Below are 23,338 nucleotides of genomic sequence, written 5' to 3'. Positions count from 1 at the left end.
ACCTGAGAGCTTTTCTTTTATGATCAGGAACAAGACAAGGATGCCCACTCTTGCCACTTTTATTAAACATAGTACTGGAGGGTGCCTGGGTGGCTCAGTCGGTTGGGCAACTGCCTTCGGCTCAGGTCATGATCCTGGAAACCCGGGATCGAGTCCCGCATCGGGCTCCCTGCTCGGCGGGGAGTCTGCTTCTCCCTCTGACCCTCTTCCCTCTCGTGCTCTCTATCTCTCATTCTCTCTCTCTCAAATAAATAAATAAAATCTTTAAAAACAAAACAGAACAAAAAAACATAGTACTGGAAGTCCTAGCCACAGCAACCAGATAAGAAAAAGGAATAAGAGGATCTATTTCGCTAAAGGAGTTCAACTGTCACTACTATTTGCGCATGATACTATACATAGACAACCCTGAAGACTACACCAAAAATCTAGTAGAACTAATAAGTGAATTCAGTAAAGTTGCAGGATACAAAATAAATACCTAGAAATTGGTAATGTTTCTATACACTAAGAATAAAGTAGCAGAAAGAGAAATTAAGAAAATAGTCCAATTTACAATTGCGGTAAAGAGAACAAAATACCTAGGGATAAACTTAACCAAGGAGGTGAAAGACCTGTACTCTGTAAACTATAAGACATCGATGAAAGAAATTGAAGATGACACAAATGGAAAAATATTCCATGCTCATGGATTGGAAGAAGTAATATTGTTAAAATGTCCATACTACCCAAAGCAATCTACCGATTCAATGCAATTCCTATCAAAATACCAACAGCATTTTTATATAACCGTAACAAATAATCCTAAAATTTATATGGAACCACAAAAGGCCCCAAGTAGCCAAAGCAATCTTGAGAAGGAAAAACAAAGCTGGAGGTACCACAATCACAGATTTCAAGGTATACCCCAAAGCTGTAGTAATCAAAACAGTATGGTACTGGCACAAAAATAGACACAAGGATCAATGGAACAGAAGAGAGAGCCCAGACATAAACCCATAACTATATGGTCAATCAATCTACGAAGAAAGAGGCAAGAATATAAATGGGGAAAAGAAATTGTCTTCAACAAATGGTGTTGGGGGAAAACTGGACAGCTACATGCAAAAGAATGGAACTGGACCACTTTCTTACACCACACACAAAAATAAATTCAAAATGGTTTAAAGACCTACATGTGAGACCTGAAACCATAAAAACCCTAAAAGAGAATATAGGTACTAATTTCTTTGACGTTAGCCTTGGCAACATTTTCTAGATATGTCTAGAAATAGGCAAGTGAAACAAGCAAAAATAAACTATTGGGACTTCATCAAAATTAAAAGCTTCTGCGGAGCAAAGGAAACTACCAAACAAAAAGGCAACCTACCGAATGGGAGAAGATATTTTCAAATAATATATCCAATAAGGGGTTAATATCCAAAATACATAACTAACTTTTACAACTCAACACCAAAAAAAAAAAAACCCACAAACGATACAACTTAAAAAAATGTGCAGAACACCTGAATAGACATTTTTCCAAAGAAGACATCCAGATGGCCAACAGACACATGAAAAGATGCTCAAGATCACTAATGATCAGGGAAATGCAAATCAAAACCACAATGAAATATCACCTTACACCTGCCAGAATGCCTAAAATCAAAAAAGACAAGAAATAATAAGTGTTGGTGAAGATGTAGAGGAAAAGGAACCCTCATGCAGTGTATGTGGGAATGCAAGTTGGTGCAGCCACTGAGGAAAACAGTATGGAGGTTCCCCGAAAAATTAAAAATAGAATTACCATGTGATCCAATAATTCCACTACTTGGTATTTACCCAAAGAAAACAAAACACCTGTTCAAAAAGACATACACACCCCTATGTTTATTGCAGCATTATTTACAATAGCCAAGATATGGAACAACCTGGGTGTCCATCAATACATGAATAGATAAGGAAGACGACATATAAAAATATATATAATGGAATATTATGCAGCCATAAAAAAGGATGAGATCTTGCCATTTGTGACAATATGGATGGATATAGAGGGTATATGCTAAGAGAAATAAATCAGACAGAATACCACATGATTTCAATCATATGCGGAGTCTAAAAAAAAAACAAAACAAATGAATAAACAAACAAAAAGCAGAACCAGATCTACAAATACAGAGAACAAACTGATGGTTGCCAGAAGGGAAGGGCTTCAACAGAACTATCATGTGAGCTATGGATGTCATTTAAATGTTTCCAGCAGCCACACTCAAATTATTTAAAGCAGCATGTCTATATTATAACCGAACATATAATCAATATAAAAGCATTAACGAGAGATTTTACATTCTTTTCCTTAGACTAAGTCTTGGAAATCTCTTGCGTATTTTATACTAACAGCATATCTCAGTTGAGGCTAGCCACATTCCCAGTGCTCAACAGCAACTCAGGAAGCAGATGGTGGAGAGCAAGTTAGAGTGCATTCATGCAACAGAACCTGTGCAGTGATTACAAATAATTATTTGAACTATAGGTACTAATATGGAAAGCACTTTAAAAAATAAAAATAGAAACAAATTTGTGGAAATCTTTATGTAATAGGATTTATATAATATAAATCATTTTTTAGGTTTGTTTCTGTATATATGTGTATGTTTCTAAATGCATTGACAATTATCTGGAAGGGTATAAGCCAAAGTATTAATAGCAGCATCCTGTGGTAGGGGATGTGGAGGGGAGAGGCTAGTTGACAGTAGGGAGAGAAAGCTTCCTTTACATAATGTATACATTTCTGCACTAAGCACACGCTAGACTCGAAACTGGAGAAGGTTTTCTTTTTAGACATGAGAGGCTCAATAAGCCACAATTAAGAATTCAAAATTCTCTAGCACCCATGTTCCACAGAGCTGGTTCTCTCCATTATTCTAATCCTTACGAATGTGCTGAGGCCACCCCGGGGAGTGAGAGCTTAGGATATGTATTAAGAAATATTGCGGGATCAGTAGTTATTTTTGATCATTCCAATCTAAACAGCTCAACACTGAGAGTATTTCACTCCATCCAAATTTGGTATGTCATTCAACGATCTTTTTCTGAACATATGCTGGAGTGCAAGATCTCCCACTAAGCACTGAGAGAATATCAAGATACCAAGACAGGAGTAAGATGACTCATTCCACTGAGCATCATTTAAGGAACAAAGAATTAAACAGCAAACTGGTTTTCCCAACAGCAGAGTAGTGTTGGGGTCTTCCTTTCAACAATCCGAACTGTTAATAAAAGGTAAGACTTAGTTGGCATGTACTTTTTGCCCTTCCTTCATCCTTCCTCATTTCTTTTTTTAAGATTTTATTTATTTATTTGAGAGAGAGTGTGTGTACGAACACGGGGAGGGGCAGAGGGAGAAAGCAGACTCCCCGCTGAGCAGGGAGCCTGAGGTGGGGCTCCATCCCAGGACACTGAGATCATGACCCGAGCTGAAGTCAGACACTTAACAGACTGAGCCACCCAGGCGCCCCTTTCCTCATTTCTTTGAGCCTGGAATAAAGATATGTAATATCTGTTTTCCTGGAGCAAAATTTTCTAGAAACAATGACTAGTCCATGCTTAGTTGGGCATTTCCACACTGAGCCCTTGTTGTCAAATCCTCATCTTTTAACCCAGGAGTTGACATGGGTGGTCCCAGTTCTCAATCCTAATAGCTTTACGGCTGATTATAGGTGGTTGCAGTTCACAATGGTGAGTGAGAGTCTAAAAGGAATCTGGGTGCATTAAAACTGAATTGCTCAGCAAGCTCTGGACTTCCCAGATTTCTTATTATATGAGAAAAAAATATTTATTTAAGCCAATGTAATTAAGTTTGCCTTACAGGCAGCAAAATTCAATTTGGAATTGATATACCTTGAGAAGGAAGAGTTGTCAAGGAATTTCCTGCAAAGAGAGAAGTGACCATGGGCCAAGGATGAAAGGCCTTCTCAGCCATGCTAAGGAGATTGATTGGGTTTGATCTGGGGTGTGAGGGGGGGGGGGTCTCTTAAGAATTAGTTAAAAAGTGACATGACCAGATTTGTGTTTTGGAAAACTCTGGTGGCATTTTGGAGTATAGGTCAGAGAGAAGCAAGACTGGAGTCAAGAAGACCCCACTGCTGCACCAACCAAAAATAAATGACAAGGATCAGAGCTCGACCCCTCCCCCCACTCATGCGCTCTCACTCTCTCTCATAAATGAATAAATAAATCTTTTAAAAGTACATATATCCACAGTCTCTACATACTCTAGGTAAGCCATACTGGAAGAATGACATATTCTACTTCTGCCTACCATAGTTCTTCTTCAAATACACATGCCCTTTCTTTGCCCCGTATCCATTCATTCTCTGACTCAACCGAGGCAACTCTGCAATAACATTTTAACTTCCTAGCTCTGGGATCTCCAGTAACCATTTCACATCTCAGCAATAGGAAGAGATGTCAGTCTTTGTCCTTGGCCTGCCCACTGGCGCTGTGACAAAGTTCCTCCAGAGGTCTTCCTCTTCTCTTTTAGAAATTCTTTAAGTAATAGATGGTCAATTGGCCAACTCCTTAAATTCTTCTTTCACAATGGCTGGCATCATGGGCCGTTGTGAAACTGCCTCTTAGAATCACCCTGTAGATCGCATGATGGAGATTTCTACAGCTGACCTCTTGGGAGCTCATTAGAAACAACAAATTGTCCTTTGAATCATCCTAGGGTTTGTCCCATTTTCCACCTTTTTTTTTTAAAACATCTGTTGAATTCCTTTCATCCATTTGGAACTGTAATGGAAGCAGCAGACACCAGACCAGTACTATTTCCTCTAACCTTTTTGACTCCTTGATATGCATGTCCTTCATTCCTCTCTGCATCATTTCCGCCATGACTGGCCCCTTGCCCAGCACGGTCCCTCCCCGTCCCAAGCCTGTGCCTTCCTTCCCACACTTTTCACACTGCTGACCTCCCTGAGCTTCCAGATCTTTCTCCTCCACTCTCATCCCCAATTCCTCTGTCACTTGCCTCCCTGTCGTCCCCAGTCCTCTCAGAACAGATATCAGCTCTCCTTCACATCACCCCTTCCCTTTCCAAAATGGGTGGCATATTTTATTTTTATAAAAATAGAATATGAAAGAGTAGGGGTTCCTGGGTGGTTCGGCTGGTTGAGCATTCAACTCTTGGTTACAGCTCAGGTCGTGAGATCAAGCCCCACTCTGGTTCCACGCTCAGTGAGATTCTCTCCTTCTCCCTCCCCCCCTCCCCCCCATGCACACCCTCTCTCAAAATAAATAATCTTTTTAAAAAGATATAAAATAATATATATAATACATATATCATATATATTACATATTATGTACATATAATATAGTTTATATATAGGAGCACCCGGGTGGCTCAACCAGTTAAACATAAGCCTTCGGGTCAGGTTGTGATCCCAGGGTCCTAAGATCAAGCCTCACATCCTGCCCCCTGCTCAGTGGGGAGCCTGCTCCTGTCTCACCTGCTGCTTGTGCTCTCTCTCTGTCAAATAAATAAAATCATATATATATATATAGTTTATATATAAACTATGAAAGAATGTGGTCACTATGATTATAACATGATGTCATATTAACTCTTACATAAACGATTTAGATCATTTTTTGCTGTTATTCATGAGCCTACATAATTCAACATGGGAGAATTCTCACAGAGACTTATATGTCTTATATTATTACAATAAATTAGACTACATCGCCTGGACAGTTATTTTTCAATCTTTACATCTATAATTTTAATTTTCCCTTGCCTTCAAAAGTCATGAAATGGATATTGGTCTCCACCTGCCTACCTTGTGGGTCACTGGGAGAGTCAAATTGTCAAAATAGTTGTAAAAGCTCTTTACTCATTTTTCTTAAGTAAGCTCTACGCCCATCATGGGGCTTGAACTCACAACCCTGAGATCAGGAGTCACATGCTCTACTGACTGAGCCAGCCAGGCGCCCCTGCAAAAGCTGTTTAAAAAGAGCCAAACCCGGGGCGCCTGGGTGGCTCAGTTGGTTAAGCGACTGCCTTCGGCTCAGGTCATGATCCTGGAGTCCCGGGATCGAGTCCCGCATCGGGCTCCCTGCTCAGCGGGGAGTCTGCTTCTCCCTCTGACCCTCTTCCCTCTCATGCTCTCTCTCTCTCAAATAAATAAATAAAATCTTTAAAAAAAAATAAAAAGAGCCAAACTGTAGAACCATGATGCATTGCTGTGTAACCTCTCTGTCACACGACATAGCCCCTATCCTCACAAGCTGTCTCTAGTACTGGCGGACTTACTCCCACCTTATAGATAAGAAAACAGGTGGAGATTATCCACAATCATATGTCAGACCAATTACAGAACAGGAAAAAGAACTATTTTCCGTCGTTCCCGGTTTATAAATTTCTTATGTTTGAAACATATTGAGCCGCAGCACAAACATACATGGAAAACGCATGGGGTCTAATTTTTCTCAGATCAACTTCTTTTAGTGTGGCATAAACATTACACTTTTTAACTCTCTGCAGCTGGATAAAATATCTATGTATGCACAAATTAATAATACAAAGCACTGACCAAAATGTAAGGAGGATTTTGTTGCATATCCTTGTTGTATCATTGTTGGTTGCCCGGATACAAATAGACTCCCTCTCCTCTTCATTGGGAAGAGTCAAGGGTCTGCCATTACAGGATGCGCATTCCTACAAAGCATAAAAGCACTCATGAAAATATTAACATCCACTAAAATTATAGATGTAAGCATTTTTTGGTAATATGTGGAATGATATGCTTCTGTGAAATACACATTGAAAATGTAAGGAAAATTAAGGATATTTTACATCTTTGAATCCCAGACCAAAATATGCTTTACTGATAAACTCAATCATCAGTATTTCAGTGAACCAGTAAGAGAAAACTATTTCCTCTAGTTAAAAAGAATAGTCAATATCTATACTATTTTGTATTATGCAGTATTTTTCTTTTCAGAATGACAAAGTTTGCTTTACTTCCCCCCCAAAAAAAGCTCCAATCTTTTTGAAACCTGTTGTAGATAGATTATTAAATATTAGATTATTTAAAAACAAGTCCCAGTAAAAACAAACATCAATCTGTTTTAATAAAAAATTCTCCAGGTGCCCCTGGGTGGCTCAGTTGGTTAAGTGTCCAACTCTTGATTCTTAATTTTGGCTCATGGAGCCCTGCATCCAGCTCTGTGCTCAGTGGGAAGTCTGCTTGAGGATTCCCTTTCTCCCTCTACCTCTACCCCCAACTCCTTCTCTCTCTCTCAAATAAAGAAATACATGTTAAAAAAATTCTCCAATAATGATTGACTGATATCCAATAATAATTTTTTCCATAGTTTAATTGATGACACTGTTTAAAAGTCCTCTATTTTCTTGTTAAAGTAAAAAACAAAATCCAATAAACTCAAGAATAAAAACAGAGCACAATCTGACAAACAGATCAGTAGAACCAAATAGAAAGTCCAGAAATAAAGCCACACATAGAGGCTCAATTGATTTTCAACAAAGTACAATGGCAAGTTAGGGTAAAAGGATCTTTTTTTCCTAACAAAAGGCATAGAAACTATTGGATAACTATGCAAAAAAAAAAAAAAAAAAGAGAGAGAGAGAGAGAGCTTTACTTCAAACCTCATGCCATATCCAAAAATCCCCTCAAAATAGATCATTTACCTAAATATAAGACAGAAAGGGCGCCTGGGTGCCTCAGTTGTTAAGCATCCACCTTTGGCTCAGGTCATTGGGCTCCCTGCTCCGCAGGAAGCCTGCTTCTCCCTCTCCCACTCCCCCTGCTTGTGTTCCCTCTCTCGCTATCTCTCTCTCTGTCAAATAAATAAATAAAATCTTTAATAAATAAATAAATAAAAGACAGAAAACTATAAAACCTCTTAAAAAAACCAAAAACCTTCTAGAGGAAAATTTTCATGACCTTGGGCTGGGCAAAGATTTCTTAGATAAAATCCATAAAAGAAAAAATTAATAAATTGGACTTCATAGAAATTAGGAACTCCTGCTCTTTGAAAGCCATTGTAATAGTAATATAAAGACGAACTCCAAACTGGAAGAAAACATCTGCAAATCACGTATCTGATAAAGGTCTTGTATCCAGAAAATATAAGGAACTCTCAAAACTCAATAACAAGAAAATAAACATTCCAGTTTTAAAAATGGGCAAAAGAGTTGAACAGACACTTCACCAAAGGAAATATATGAGTGGCAAACAAGCACACGGAAAGACATTCAAATCCCAAGTCACTGGTAAAATGGAAATTAAAACCACAAGGTGATACTACTACCTGCTTACGGGAAGAGCTGAAATTCATGATACTGATCACACCAAGTGCTGGAGCGGATGTGGAGTAAGAGGAACACACTAGTGAGAACGCAAAATGGTACCACTGCTTTGGAAAACATCATATACAAAATGTTGATAGCTAGCTTGACTGGTAAGAGCCTTAAACTGGAAACAACTCAAATGTCCACTGATAGGTGAATAGATAAATTGTGGTTTATCTATACAATGGGACAGAGCCCAGCACTTAAAAGGAATGAACTATTGATACACACAGCAGCAAGGATGAATCCCAAAATAATTATGCTGAATGAAAGAAGCCAGACAAAGAAAGAGTACATACTGTATGATTCTACTTACATAAAATTCTAGGGAATGCAAATTAATCTATAATGACTAAAAAGCAGATCAGTGGTTGCCCAGGGAGTGAATGGACAGGGGCAGGAAGGAGAAACTTTGAGAGGAGGTGAGAAAACTTTGGAGGGTGATGGATATATTCATTATCTTGACTGCGGTGATGGAATCATGCATGTAAGCGTGTCTACATATGTGAAAAGTTATCAAATTGTATACTCTAAAGCATGCATAATTTATTGTATATCAATTGTAACTATAACTAAGGTTAAAAAAATAAAAGCACTTGTTAATATCATGTCATTTAATCCACCTAAGAAAAAAGTCTGATATTGAGTCGTATATTTGCAATTTGTGTAATATTCTAAGTGCGAGCTTGTACACTGATGATTTGTTTGACTTATTTTGTTCATATGTAGTAAACGATGTCTTTAATCAGTATAAATAATTTTGATGCTGAAATATTACTGTTTGGGCCTGTACTCTGGGGAAGTCTCTCTTCTCCCTTCTCTTGTGTTCTTGGATTCTAGAATGCTGTCAGAATCTATTTATTTTATTCCATGTATTCATTCAAAATTTATGACGGTCCTGTTATATGCCTTAGGCACATGTAGTGCCTAAGAAGACAAAGATGAGTCCAACCATGAGTCTAAGGATTTATTGTCAGCATTATGTTGTGTAATTATCTGCTAATTTCAAACAATACTTTGGGTATTATCTTCGGAAGAGGACACCATATATTATCTGATTTTTGTATTTTTCTTAATCCACAGACATTCCTGTGAAGATGAGGAATGTATCAGACTCTCCGCTGCAGGCAAAAGGACAACTACACAAGGCAGAATTAGGGATGCTGACCTCAACCAATAGCATGCTGATGGGTTCCAGGACTCACGAACCACCCAGGCAGTCACACGGGGTCCCACGCTGATGGGGCCCAGCCTAGGTCACTTGGGTAAGTGCGGAATAGTGGTGGCCTCTATCTCTATGAGTTAGGGTTCTCCAGAGGAACAGAAACAAGAGGACTAGATACAGATGATATAGATATAGATAAAAATTAAATTATATCATATATCATATATACGGAGAGATTTGTGGTAGGGATCGGCTCATGTAATTATAGAGGCCAAGTCCCACCATCTGTGTCTGCAAACTGGAGAATGAGAAGAGCATGTGCCGTAAGTAAGTCTGAGTCTGAAGGCCTGAGAACCAGGGAGCACCCATGTCCGAGAGGAGGCGAAGATGAGGTCCCAACTTCAACAGAGAGAGCAAATTCACCCTTCTTCCACCTTTTTGTTCCCCTCGGAGGATTGGATGATGCCCACCCACACTGGGAAGGGCCACCTGCTTTATTCGGCTCATCCATTCCAATGTTAATCTCTTCTGGAAAAGCCCTCACAGACATACCCAGAAATAATGCTCTACCTGCTGTCTGGGCATCCCTTAGCACAGTCAAGTTGACACATGAAATGAACCATCACACCATCCAAGGCAGTAATCTGGAAGGCTGTAAATAAGGCATGGACAGCAGGCTACCCAAAGGAGCCTGCTGGGTCATGGAAGATGGGGGAACTGCACACTCAGGACCAGTTTCCTGTAGGCAAAAGAGGGGGCTGTCCCAGAGTCTATGTGAGAGGGCCCTGCAACACGATTCATAAAATAGCCCAAAAGAAGAATAAAATAAAATGTGCTGTCTTTTAAATACTGACATCATCAAATAATAAAACAAAAAATGAACAATTAGCCAATTGAATGATTATAATCAAGAAACCTTTCCTAATACAAAGATTGCTGTGATGATTTCTTATACCAATTATTTCTAAAGCTTAAATAAAACTAATGAAAAGAACCAAAAGGTAAAACAAAACCTAAATCCACTTGCGCGTATGAACCTTTCATGTATCTCAGCCTTGATTTATAAATAATACTGAAATATTTGCAAGCCAAAAATGCTTAAACCATGTTTTTAATAAATATTATAACAGTGCAATTAAATAAAATCCCAATGCAGGAGGCCAATATGGGGACATTACAAAAGGTTTTATCCTAAGCCTTCCTGGGGGTCTCTATAAAGATGTTTAGAAAGACTCTTGCTGAACTAATGAACCAAACCAGCTTCTCAAGCGTGTTCCAATCTCAGGTGGTGGGACGTGAAATCCAGAACTTTCTCTCCCCCAGTGCCTACTGAGGGGGAGAGAAATTATGGAGGAAAGAGAAGCTAAAGGAGAAACTAAGGAAAGAGAATAAGGAAGAAAAAAGATAAGCAAGGAGTTGGTTGAGGAATAAAATGAAACAGGTTGAGAAAAATAGGAGAAGGGAAAAAGTCAGAAGAAGGAGAAAGTATGATGGGAACAACGTAGTAAGGAAACAGAAAACCTAGCTGCTTCTGCAGACAGAATGTTTACATATGATTTGCTTTTACCTTTACAGACTGGGGCATATGATCTGGGGGTTATCAAGTTTCACTTTCATGAATACCATTTAAAAAGCTAGAAACTCTGGGCGCCTGGGTGACTCAGTGGGTTAAGCCTCTGACTCTGGATTTTGGCTCAGGTCATGATCTCAGGGTCGTGAGATCGAGCCCTGCTTTGTGCTCCATGCTGGGTGTGGAGCCTGCTTCAGAGTCTCTCTCTCTCTCTCCCTCTCCCCCTCCCCACCCCTCCCCTTCACCCTCTCCTCCCGCTCCCCTCCCCACTGCTCCCACGCCTGTGTTCTCTCGCTCTCTAAAATTTTTTTTTTAAGTTTAAAAAATAAATAAATAAAAAGCTAGAAATTCTTATCATTTTCCTTTACTTCCCTCTCTGCCTCTTCTCATCCACCCACAACATTAACCTCAAACTGGGTAGAGCAGAGAAAAGGGGAACAAGAGAAAGAAGCAGATGGGCATCTGGAAATCTGCAGCTAGTCACTAGTGGGCCATAAGTTCTTACAGAGAACACTACAAGAACATTCTCCTGGAAAAGATAAGCCTAATGGAAACCCTCTTGTGACGTAAGCAGCTGAGACCACTGCCAATTTCAAAAGCGTAAGACAAATGGATGCAGACACGTGGCCTCCTGGTTTTCTGGGCGGTCATAAACTATCTGCTCTCAACAGGGGTTTTCCTTTGGAGAATCAAACTTCTTGCCAAGCCATCTTTCAGCCAAAAATCATTTTCCTCTAATTTACAGGAAAAAGAGGAAGAAAGAATCCCACCCATCCTTTTCTGAGCTGATTATTTTCCATTTGGAATTAATGAGCTTTCCACAATGAGGTCAAGTTGCTTTGTTCAGATAACGAAATCGTACTTTTGCTTCACACGAGACAATTCAAACTGATGTGGGTCTCAGCTGTTTGGGGGCAAAGCCCTTTGTGTGACCAAAAAGAAGGAATGCCACTGTTTTGTTGAGATAAAAAACTCCAAGTTCTCTCCAAATTTATCTGCCCATCACTGACAGAGGAATTCACAATGAAAAGCTTAATATTCACTCAGGGTATTTCAAATACAAAACTATATTTTAAACGTCTTCCCATGGCTGGCCAGTGTTTCAGGAAATGCACTGAAAATGTTAGAGAGAAGAGTGGTGATTCTGGACCAGGTATCCATTACTAGCCCGTATTACACATGATGCAAACCTCCCAGCCACACCTCTCTGTGACATGGTACCAGGGGTACCTATCGAGTAGACAGATGTGAGCGTATATACCTGGTCATCACTGGAGACTCCACTTTACAAGGAGTGACTGACAGACAAGACAGATAGAGAGAGGCTCAGGGGTATAAATTCCTATCTGGAGCTCCCACCATCTGGGAGTTCTTAAGATCAGAAGAGTAAAAAAGCAGAGCTCGAAGTTTTTCTTTGGCACAAACAGAAACTATTCTTAGGAGAATCAGAAAATGGGATGATCTGTCTACTCAGGCACATATTTAATGAAAGCACCCAAATCATAGGCCCAATGACTTTAGCTTCTTTGGAAAAGAAGGGAGAGAGTGAGCTTCTGCATCCAGCCCACCTGAAGAGATACCCAGACCCGGGTCAAAGGGTAGGGGGATGGTAATAAAGGGTTTAGAGAGGAATAGGGCCCACAAAGGAAAAATCATGGCATGGTCAAGGACAGAGACCAGAAGGGCTCTCTCCCAAGACTGGACTTGGGGTCTTGGAATAAAAATGTAGAGATTACTTTTCAAATGATCATTATAAAGCACAGGCATTTTTCATTGGTAAGCATGAGTTTATAATCTGAAGAATTTTTAGTTTTGTAGGTGAAGATGAACAGGACAGGAAGTAGCCATGTACACGGATCAATTGTAAGCAATTTTCATGTTGTTATATGTCTCATTATGTCCTAGAAGATGGTGACACCAGTAAGAAGGGGACCAGAACAAATCCTGAAGCAATGCACAGGTCACCTTCATCTTCACCTCTGTGCAGGGCCAAGGAGTAAAATTACATGAAAAAGAAAGAAAGAAAAGAAAGAAAAGAAAGCAAAGAAAGAAAAGAAAGAAAAGAAAGAAAGAAAGAAAGAAAGAGAGAGAGAGAAAGAAAAGAAAAGAAAGAAAAGAAAGAAAAGAAAGAAAGAAAGAAAGAAAGAAAGAAAGAAAGAAAGACAGACAGAGAGAGAGAGAAAGAAAAGAAAAGAAAGAAAGAAAGAAAACCCTATGAAACACTAAAATGTTCTATTGCAGAAGGCAAGTTTACATGAGGAAAAAAGTTCATTCATTCAACAAATATTTATTGAACACTTACTATGTGCTTAGGAAGGAGGCATGTGCTGGGTAAAGGAAACCATGCAAAGGCCCTGAGGTAGCAGTTATAGGCTTAAGGCAAGAAGCTTATGCAACATTAAGTGTGCACATGCTCCAGGCAAGAAGGCAAGCAAGGCTGGAGTGGAGTTAGTGAGGGTGAGTTCACCCCTCGTCTGACGTCTCCCTTTCAGAGTAAAGGAACTGAACACAAAAAGGCTAATAACCTAATTAATTTTTGGCTACTATCCCAAAGGATTATTGGTAACAAACCTAGACAGCGTTAAGTGACTTACGTGAGTTCACCTCATTGGTCCTTGGTAGAATCAGGATAAGTCTAGGACTGCTGCTAATCCATCCCGAACCTTTGGGCCAATTAGAAAAAGTGTCTCTTCCTCTCAGAAAATGCCACTTCACACTAGCGTGCACTCCTTGGGAGACCGGGCTTAGCCTGGAGCTCGGCTCCCACTTGCCTCCTCAGTCAGGTCTCCCTGGGCTGGGCCCAACCTGCAAACAACACACAGTGGCCCAGCATCAAGAGTTTCTTCCCTGTACCCTAATACCTCCCCTCATGGTCAGATAATTTCCCAAGACATTTGTTTTGTGTTTGAAGTCTTAGCTAATTCTGATCGTAGAGCTCATTTTACAACAGTTGTGCAGCCATGTTCCTTGGACTCCCTTAGTCTATGTCGGAAATGGCTGACTAATGGAAAAAGATGAGTTTGCTTGACCACAGATGGAGGATGAGATGTCTTCTAGGTTTCTGTTGCTGTTGTCACAAACTACCACAAACGTCGTGACTGAAAACAACACAAATGTATTACCTTACAGTTCTGTAGGTCAGAAGTCCTCAACTCAAGGTATCAGCCGGATCCCATTCCCTCTGGAGGCTATAGTGGAGAGTCCATTCCCTTGCCTTTTCCAGCATCTAGAGACAATCTGCATTCCTTGCTTCGTAGCTCTTCCTTCCGTCTTCAGAGGCAGGAGCATGGCATCTTCAAATTTCTCTTTCTCTCCCTCTCTTTCTCCCCCCTCACCTCTACATCCATTGTCACCTCTCCTCTGACTAACCCTCATGTCACCCTCTCATGAGGACACTTGGGAATACATTGGGTCTGCAATGATAATCCAGAGTAATCTCCCACCTCGAGATCCTAAATTTAACCACTTCTGCAAACTTCCTTTGCCATGCTAAGTGATGTGGTAGCTTCCCGGGATTAGGATGTGGACATATTTGCAAGGGCATAATTCCATCTACTGCAAGATATAATAGGAAGTTCACTCAGTGAGAAGGCCCCTTGCCCTACCCTGTTCCTGGCCTTAAAATTTCTTTCAGAGATTCATTCTTCACCCCTTGAAGGCTTTCTGAGTTTTTAAGACTTCACTGATAAAAGATAAATGCCCGCTGAGAGATGTAACATGGTAAGCTTTATCTGTAGAGATTTCAGCCGGAGAATGAAGACCGTGGGAAATCATCTAAAAATCTGAGGAGGGGTGCTTGTGGACTGCAAGCAAGAAACCATTATTTCCCAGTTTTTGCTAAAAGCTAACTTACCCTCTAGAAAAAGCACATGACTAGGAATCTCAAAGTCTAGTCTTTAACTAGCTGTTAACCACCAAAATTGCCCTTACTATGTTTGTGTCTTGTTTTCCTCATTGTGAACTAAGAATAATAGCTGTCCTCCTCAGCCATAGCACAGTGTGTGGATGACAGTAAAAACCTATACATAAGTGGCTCGCTCGGTTGGTTAAGCGTCTGCCTTCGGCTCAGGTCATGGTCCCGGGGTCTTGGGATCGAGTCCCGCATCGGGCTCCCTGCTCAGCAGGGAGTCTGCTTCTCAATCTCCTCCTGCTCCTTCCCCTCTCTCAATCTCAAATAAATAAAATCTTTTAAAAAACATAAAAAAAATAAAAACCTGCACATGGAAGCCCTTGGACACGTGTAACAGATGAAAGAGCAAACATTCCTTTTGTGATAAAGCTTCAACATGCACCGTCTCCCTGAATGCTCACAAGTGCTTTTTGAGGCAGGTGCTATCATTACCCCCATTTAACAGGTGAAGAGACTGAGGTTTGAGTCAAAAAACCTGACAAAGGTCACACAGTGAGGAGAGAGCAGGACTGTGATGTGAACTCTACTCCAGGGTCTCTGCTTTTTATCCCAATAGATTATTCTGCCTGTAAAACAGCTGTGGGGAAACTGCAAACCAGCCCGACATACAGCCTTGGGCATGGCACTTTGGTGAGATTATAGAAAGGAGGCAGAAAAGATAAAGCCAAGTTGTCTTTAAAACACAAAAAGTGGTAATTTCAAGGCAAATGAGCTTTGCAAAGGGAATAATTGTAGTTGAGGGGGTATGAGCCATTTTAAACCTCAGGCATCTGGGATGCAAATCAGCAGAGATCTGCCATGCATCCCAACCCTCTGTGCCTCCCTGCCTCTCCTCCACAGTCTGGGGGGGGGGGGGGGGGAACACAGCAATGGCCAGTTTCAGGCACCACAACTTTATTTTGGGGTTTTTTGTTTTATGGGTGTTTTTTTTTAAGATTTTATTATTTATTTATTTGCCAGAGACAGAGAGAGAGCAGAAGCAGGGGGAGCGGCAGGCAGAGGGAGAAGCAGGCTCCCCGCTGAGCAGGGAGCCCGATGCGGGGCTCCATCCCCGGACCCTGAGATCACAACCTGAGCTGAAGGCAGATGCTTAACTGACTGAGCCACCCAGGCGCCCCCATTTTGTTTTTAAATTATTAAACACTCAAGACTTTAGGAAAGAAGAAAACAATAAAATCCCGAACATATCAGAAGGAAGAAGGTAATCTGATTTATGAATGAACAAATTAGAAACCAGGACATCATTTAAATTAACAAATACATTCCAATGGTGCTCCTTTAATAAGAAAAGCCCCCCTAAAATAGATGAATCTGAAGTTTTCATCAAGAAAAACACAAATGAAAGAAGAAAAATAAATAAGAAAAAAATACAAGAGAAACAACGGGCAGATTAAATAAACGAGACCATTATAAACAATGTAATAAATACTTCAAACTAGACAAATGTAGTTTAAAAAAAAAATTGACACCAGAAGAGATGCAAAACAGGAATAAACCCAGTAGGAATGTTATTTCCCTGGCCTGGGTCCCATTAAATCTTCCCATGAACATTTGAGAATGCCGCGCACATCTCTGCAGGCTGAACTCCTACCCTCTGCTTCCTCCTTTCTTTCAACCACCCTGCTTCCCCCACACAGACCCCTCCCGCTGCAGCCCTTCCTGTAGCTCCACTCCCATTCCATCCGCCCCCCCCACCCCCTCGTCTTGTGGAACTCAGGCAATCAGGCTCAATTCTGAACAAGATTCCCTACAACCTAATGTATTTTTAATTTGTTAATTACTTGGAAACTTACTGTGTTAATCGTGAATAAAACCAACCGAAGTCCCTGTTCTCAGATGACTTAACATTTTTAGTGGGTGGAAAGCGGATCATTATAATAGCTCCAGAGGCAAAAGAGGAATGAAGAAAAATAAAGCAGGCACTGAACCTCCCCGGTGTGCGAGTTTGGCTGCCTGAATCGCTGATGAATTGCAAGATGGAGTTTCCTCTGCCTCTGTCGCTGGGCACGCTTTAGTCTGATTTAGTCTGATTATCTAGGCTGAAAAGAGTTAACACGTAGGCGTAGTAAAGTAAAGCATTTAATCCACATAACAAGCCTCTCAGGTGGATAATATAATGCCATCATCACATTTTTTTTTTTTCACAGACACAGACACTGAGCAGCAGAGATGAAGGGACTTTCTCAAGGTCTCAGAGCTAAGCGGTGGCTGACCAGGCACTTGAACCAGCCTGCGTGGCTCCAGAGTTCATGCACTTCACGGCTCTAAGTCAGTCTGCGCTTCTGACCGAGGTCGTCTTACACCCAACTCCTGCCGCTCTGCTCCTTTCCGCATCAGAATTTTGGTGTAGTGTCTTTTTGTTCAAAAACTGTCGCTCCTCTTTATCAAGCCTCACCCCTGCATCTGGGCCTTTCTCTTGCACCTCCTGAGACCCTCTCATGCCTCTCTCTACATACACCCCTCTTTTACCTTTTGCAAATAGGGAACAGGACCCTGCTGTGAAATTAACATGCGTTCCTTTTTGCCCTGCTGGGGGGTGGGGGCACAGACCTTGGCCGTCTGTTGTCCTGAGGTGTCTGTACATTTGGGAGGCGATTAGGATCGTTATCAAAGGAATGGTAGCAATTCCTCAAGGACATAACCATCTTCTGACATGCAGAACGTGATTGTGCCACAAGAAGGTGGCCTTAATTCCTCCCCACCTCTGTCATGGCCTTTACCCAAGCAGGCTCTGAAAGATCACCTCTTCGAAGTATAGGACACAATGTGTGGGGAAAGCCCTTGTCAACAGCAGGATTCTCAGGGCTCCAGGGAAGTAGAGTCACCGAGGAGGAGAGGAGGACTTAAGGGTCTGTGAGAAGAGGCAGGGGAGAAGAAAGAGAGCCGGGCAGACAGACGTGTGTCCTCATGGCTCCCTTCCCCGGCTCCATCCCACAAGAGGGCAGGGGTGTTGGAGGAATGGCGCCGGCCAGGTGCCCACCGAGGACTCTGGAAGGCCACCTCTCTGCTACACTGGCCCAAGACACAGCTGAGCCACGTCAAAGAAGATTTGGCTGCTGTGAAAAACACATTTCACACGACCTTCCTTCTCCCTTCTTCCTTGTTTCCCCTTCTCATTTTGTGTGTGTTCTTTGACTTTTCCCTGTTCTACTTCCTTCTTTCATTCTTTACGTGTGCACGTTCTCCGAAGTTCTGTCCTCACCGCTGTTTTTTCCCTTTAACGTTCTCATTGTTTCTTGTACTATTAACTGTTAACCTCCAGGAAGAGGTCTTCCAATTCTCTCTGGGGCTCCTAATGGTATCTCCGAGCCCCCTTGCATATTTCCACCTTTTCTCTGTAACACCAGCTCCATACATTTAGAGCCCCAAATATCCCCTGCCATCTTCCAAACGACTCTTCCTGCCTTCCTACAAATGCTAATGGCATCACCATTCTTTATGGATTTCCCTACTTTCCATTTTGAGGGAAAATCCTCGGCTATCTCACACATGTTTATAATAACCCGAGTAGAATGCCTCACACGTGGAAGAGTCACCATATGCCAGATGCTGAGGGCTTTCCATGTGTCAACTCACTTACTCCTTGTAAGAGCCCAGTGAAATTGTAACTATGATTGCTACCATTTTATAGGTATGGAAACCGAGGCACTGAGAGGCTGACGTCACACAGTTAGTAAAGGGTATTTATTAAAGGGCAGCCGGATCTGGGGTCTGTACTCTTAAACTCTATACTGTGCCACTGCTCACCACACCACCACCAAGAGATGGATATTAAAAAATGCATAACGTCATCACAACTCTAGGAAACAAGCAAACCAACGATCTAAATCACTACGTGTAGAAAAAGGACTGGAAGGAAACATGATCCTGGGTGCTGGGAGGACTGAGAGCAACTTTACTTTCTACCCTCTACTTTTCTGATTTTCCAAATTTCCTATTATGAGTATAATGTTGATAATGAAAGCATATTGTATATGCAATATATAGTTAATACATAATGCATTTTATATTTCATTTTATTTATTTATTTGAGAGAGTGCGTGTTTGAGCAGGGGGGAGGGGCGGGGGGAGAGAAAAACAGACTCCCCGCTTAGTGGGGAACCCTATGCAAGGCTCGATCCCAGGACCCTGGGATCACGACCTGAGCCCAAATCAAGAGTTGGATGCTCAGTTGACTGAGCCACCCAGGAGCCCCTTTATAGTTCATTTTTAAACAAATTTTAAAGTTCATTTTATTGCAACCCATTGAAACATGGAAAATAGAATTGCAGCATACTTCCCTCCTCCAAGAACAAAAAAATACCTTGTGTATCTCTGAGACACCTAAATCTTCCATTCCATTCCATGCTCCCGTTCTGGCTCTTATCTCCCACTGATATGGTGACTTTTGTATGTATAACCATCCACGTGCCAGATTAACCTTTTTAAGACAAAGTTTTCTTTGTATCACTTCCTTATTCAAGAGTTTTCTCTCTTTCTGTTACTCATGGGATTCAATTCAAGCTATGTAGTCCAGCGTTAGATTTGTCCACAAGCTGGCCCTAACCTTCATTGTAGTCTTTTCTTCCATTTTTTCCTGATATGTTTCCTGTGAGCCAATCAGCCCCATGTCATTCCTCTGCCTTGTTCTTCCTGAGCTCTCCCCAGGTCCCAAGGTAACCCTGACAGAAGGCAATCAGCAGCCTGAGCCCAGCTTCTGGGCTGGTTTGGAATTAGCGCCTGCTTCCCGGTGGCCAATGTCCACTGATCTGGTCAGATCTCCCCAGGCTCCTGGGCACCGCCCTGGCAGATCCCTTGGCGCTCGGTAGTGTCGGGAGCTAGGGAGCTGGGAGTGGGTCTCAGCATTGCCAACTCCGCCAGATTAGCTCTGAGCCTAGAGTGTGGTCTTGTCCTTCTCTTCATTTCCCTCCGTTCTTCTGCATATTTCCCCAACAGAAATGATGACCTTGTGTTCTGCACAATGCTGGCCAGATTTGAGTCGGATCCTGCCCAGCCCTCTTGACTTCTACCTTGGACCAACAGCTGAATTTCCCAGCACCTTACTCTGCTCACTGAATTAGACCTCCTCGAATCACCTGACCCACCTAACACCTCCGGGTTGTGGAGATCGCATGACTTGACTGACTTAACCGTTCGCACGGACCCCAGACTCTACTGCCTCATGCCCTGTCTTCCAAACCTGCTCCGTCATTCTGTCAGCTTTACATTGCCAAAATTTCGCATAAGGTACCGGGGATGGGGGTGGGGGGGTCTTTCTGAGATTTGACAGTTTCTGCCAAAAAAATATGCTCTTCAATCTTTTTTGCCCCTTGAACCTTTGATTACACTGTTCCTTTTGCCCAGAAATCCCTCTGAAGTCTTATAGTCTCTACCCATCGTTTTTCTGTGTGTGGTAAAATATGTATAATATAAAATTTACCATTTTAGCCATTTTTAAGTGTACCGTTCAGTGGCATTTGCTACATCCATTGTGTTGGACAACCATCACTCTCTCCATTCCCAGAACTTTTCATCATTACAAACAGAAACTCGATACCCATCAAACGATAACCCCCAATCCCGTGCTTCCCCCCAGTCCCTGGCCACCACCGTTCTACTGTCTGTCTCTGAATCTAATGCCTCTTCTGGGTACCTCGGATGAGTGGAATCATATACTATTTGATACATTGACTATATAGATACAATATCCATTTCACTTTTCATTTTTTTGAAGTATGATTGACATATGATATTATAATAGCTTCGTGTGTACCACATGGTGATTCAACACTTGTATGCATTGTGAACTGATAAACAATATCCATCTTAAGTGCCCTATCCTTGGGGCGCCCGGGTGACTCGGTCGGTTAAGTGTCTGCCTTTGGCTCAGGTCATGATCTCACCCCTGCTCATCCCCTGCTTAGCGGGGAGTCTGCTTCTCCCTCTCCCCCTGCCCCTCCCCCCCACCCCAAGCTCATGTGCACGCACTCTCTCTCTCAATAAGTAAATAAAAAATCTTTTTTAAAAAAATAAACAAGCTCTTTTTCCGGTAGCGGAGTCTGGAGAAGACACGCAGAAATGGCACCTCACAAGGGGAAGGAAAAGAAGGAAGAACAGGTCATCAGCCTTGGACCTCAGGTAGCTGAAGGAGAGAATGTGTTTGGTGTCTGCCACATCTTTGCATCCTTCAATGACACTTTTGTCCATGTCACCGATCTTTCTGGCAAGGAAACCATCTGTCGCGTGACTGGTGGAATGAAGGTGAAGGCTGACCGAGATGAGTCTTCTCCCTATGCTGCCATGTTGGCTGCCCAGGATGTAGCCCAGAGGTGCAAGGAACTGGGCATCACTGCCCTCCACATCAAACTATGAGCCACAGGAGGAAATAGAACCAAGACCCCTGGACCTGGGGCCCAGTCAGCCCTCAGAGCCCTTGCCCGCTCAGGAATGAAGATCGGGCGGATTGAGGATGTCACCCCCATCCCCTCCGATAGCACCCGCAGGAAGGGGGGTCGCCGTGGTCGCCGTCTGTGAACAGGATTCCTCAAATTACTGTTTTCTGTTAATAAATTGCCTTTGTGTGAGCTAAAAAAAAATAATAAAAAATAAAAAATAAAAAAATAAAAAAATAAACAAATGCCACATCCTCTAGCAAACGCCACTACATTGTAAGCTTTGGAGAAAGGACCACCTTCCTATCCCTATGATGCCCAGCACAGAGCCTTTCACAAAGTAGGTACCCAGCAAATATTTAATGTACTTAATAGAAGAATGAGAAGTTAATGAGAGGCCATAATAATAAACACAGAAAAGAATCCTTCACTTCTACCTTTGAATTGAAAGTAACCAGTTTTTACTAGCTAATTTCCACAATTTTGTTATTAAAAAACCTTCTTTAAGGAAGCACGTACATAGTATCTGCTTATCAGTTTGCCAAAAATAATGATCCCTTGAAATCATTTAATTATCTAATTGGTCTATTAAGTTGAAATAAGCCAGTGCTTTTTGCCAGGAAGAAAAACCGACCCACATTCAAGAGTTTTATTTAACTGTGTAATCAGATATCTGATCTTCGATACGTTGGTTTTAATTCTCAGGCATCCTTCTGAGGAGCCACCCTCTCAGCAAAGTTCTTTAATTATGGAAAATGAAGAAGCTGCATGGAATTCAAAACCTTGCCTAATGCGAATGTTGCTCAACAAAGTGTCAGATTTTGCAAAACAAGCATTCCGCAGTAACGCTCAATACACAAGTTTAAACATTTTTAAAGGTTTATCAGAGAGTTAACAGTACGGAAGGAGAGGAGGAAAGCAATAAATACTGATTAATAACTGGAAATGTGTATTATTCCATGTACCTTTGAATTCTATGATTCCAAGTCTGTAGATAGCCCTTCAGTTGAAAAAGTGGAAAACAATCCAAAAAGGAGTTCAAAAAGATCTTCAGCAGGTGGAGCAGAGGAAACAGCATTATATTGGAATATGCACCTCTGCCCGAACCGTACTATCACCACCACGGTCCTATACCTATCTCAGCAACTCCAGGTCAAGGCCAAACATTGACCACCGCCTTTCTCAGCAAATATATGGGACTGTTATTTTTAGCTACTCCTTCCCTGGGGCCCGTGGCTGGAACTTATCTATTGTAGTAGGCTGCCATCTGCTGGTTCCCCACCAAGGTTCACGGGAAAGAAGGAGGGACCCTCCGAGCCCCGCCCGCCCTTCGCCCGCTCTCATCTCCCCGCGGAGACCACAGCAAACTTGAAGAAGGAAGTGTGGAAGCCTTTTATCTCCGTGCCCAGCAGGATAACTCAGCCTCGCAATACTAGAACAATTTTCGAGTAAATAAACAGGGCACTCTAAGACAACCGAGGGGCAACAAAATCCTCTGGGACCCAGGGAATTCAGAAAACAAACAAAGTCGGCTCTGGTTTCATAGCATTGACGCTGGAGTTTCCAGAGAGGCAAGGAGGCCACACAGGGAGGATGAGTCAAACCGAAGGAAATTGCGTCGCCTTTCTCCTCAACGGTGTTTTGTCGGTTACTCTTCTGTAAAATGGGACTAGCGGCAGGGCGGCAGGCTCCGAGGCGATTTTCCAGCTGGAATCTGTAATCTGTGACTGTCATAAAGGAGTTCTGTGCAGTTAGGCTCATTCTGTGGGATTCCGGGGCAGAAGTTCGGCCGGCGCTGTCCAATAATGCAACAGCCACCAGCCACAGGGCCTTGGAACCGTGGCCGATCTGAATTGAGCCGCGCTATACCTATACGGTACTGGATTTCGAAGGCTTAGCATGAAAAAAGAATGTAAAACATCTTGCTAATTATCTATGTTGGTTATATAGTAAAGTGATAATATTT

The 23,338-nt window shown here is 41.9% G+C and overlaps 1 pseudogene across 1 annotated transcript; it reads left to right on the top strand.

The window, feature by feature from the left end:
• The first annotated feature begins 21,037 nt into the window (after window positions 1–21,037).
• LOC118357345 lies at window positions 21,038–21,561 on the top strand (annotated as a pseudogene). Its single transcript, XR_004820290.1, has one exon. The product of XR_004820290.1 is annotated as a 40S ribosomal protein S14-like (transcript).
• The last annotated feature ends 1,777 nt before the right edge of the window (window positions 21,562–23,338 follow it).

The sequence above is a fragment of the Zalophus californianus genome, chromosome 9 (assembly GCF_009762305.2).
Source record: "Zalophus californianus isolate mZalCal1 chromosome 9, mZalCal1.pri.v2, whole genome shotgun sequence".
In the NCBI taxonomy this organism is placed as follows: Eukaryota; Metazoa; Chordata; class Mammalia; order Carnivora; family Otariidae; genus Zalophus; species Zalophus californianus.
The sequence above is the reverse complement of the archived record's forward strand: the minus strand, read 5'-3'. Positions and strand labels throughout refer to the sequence as shown.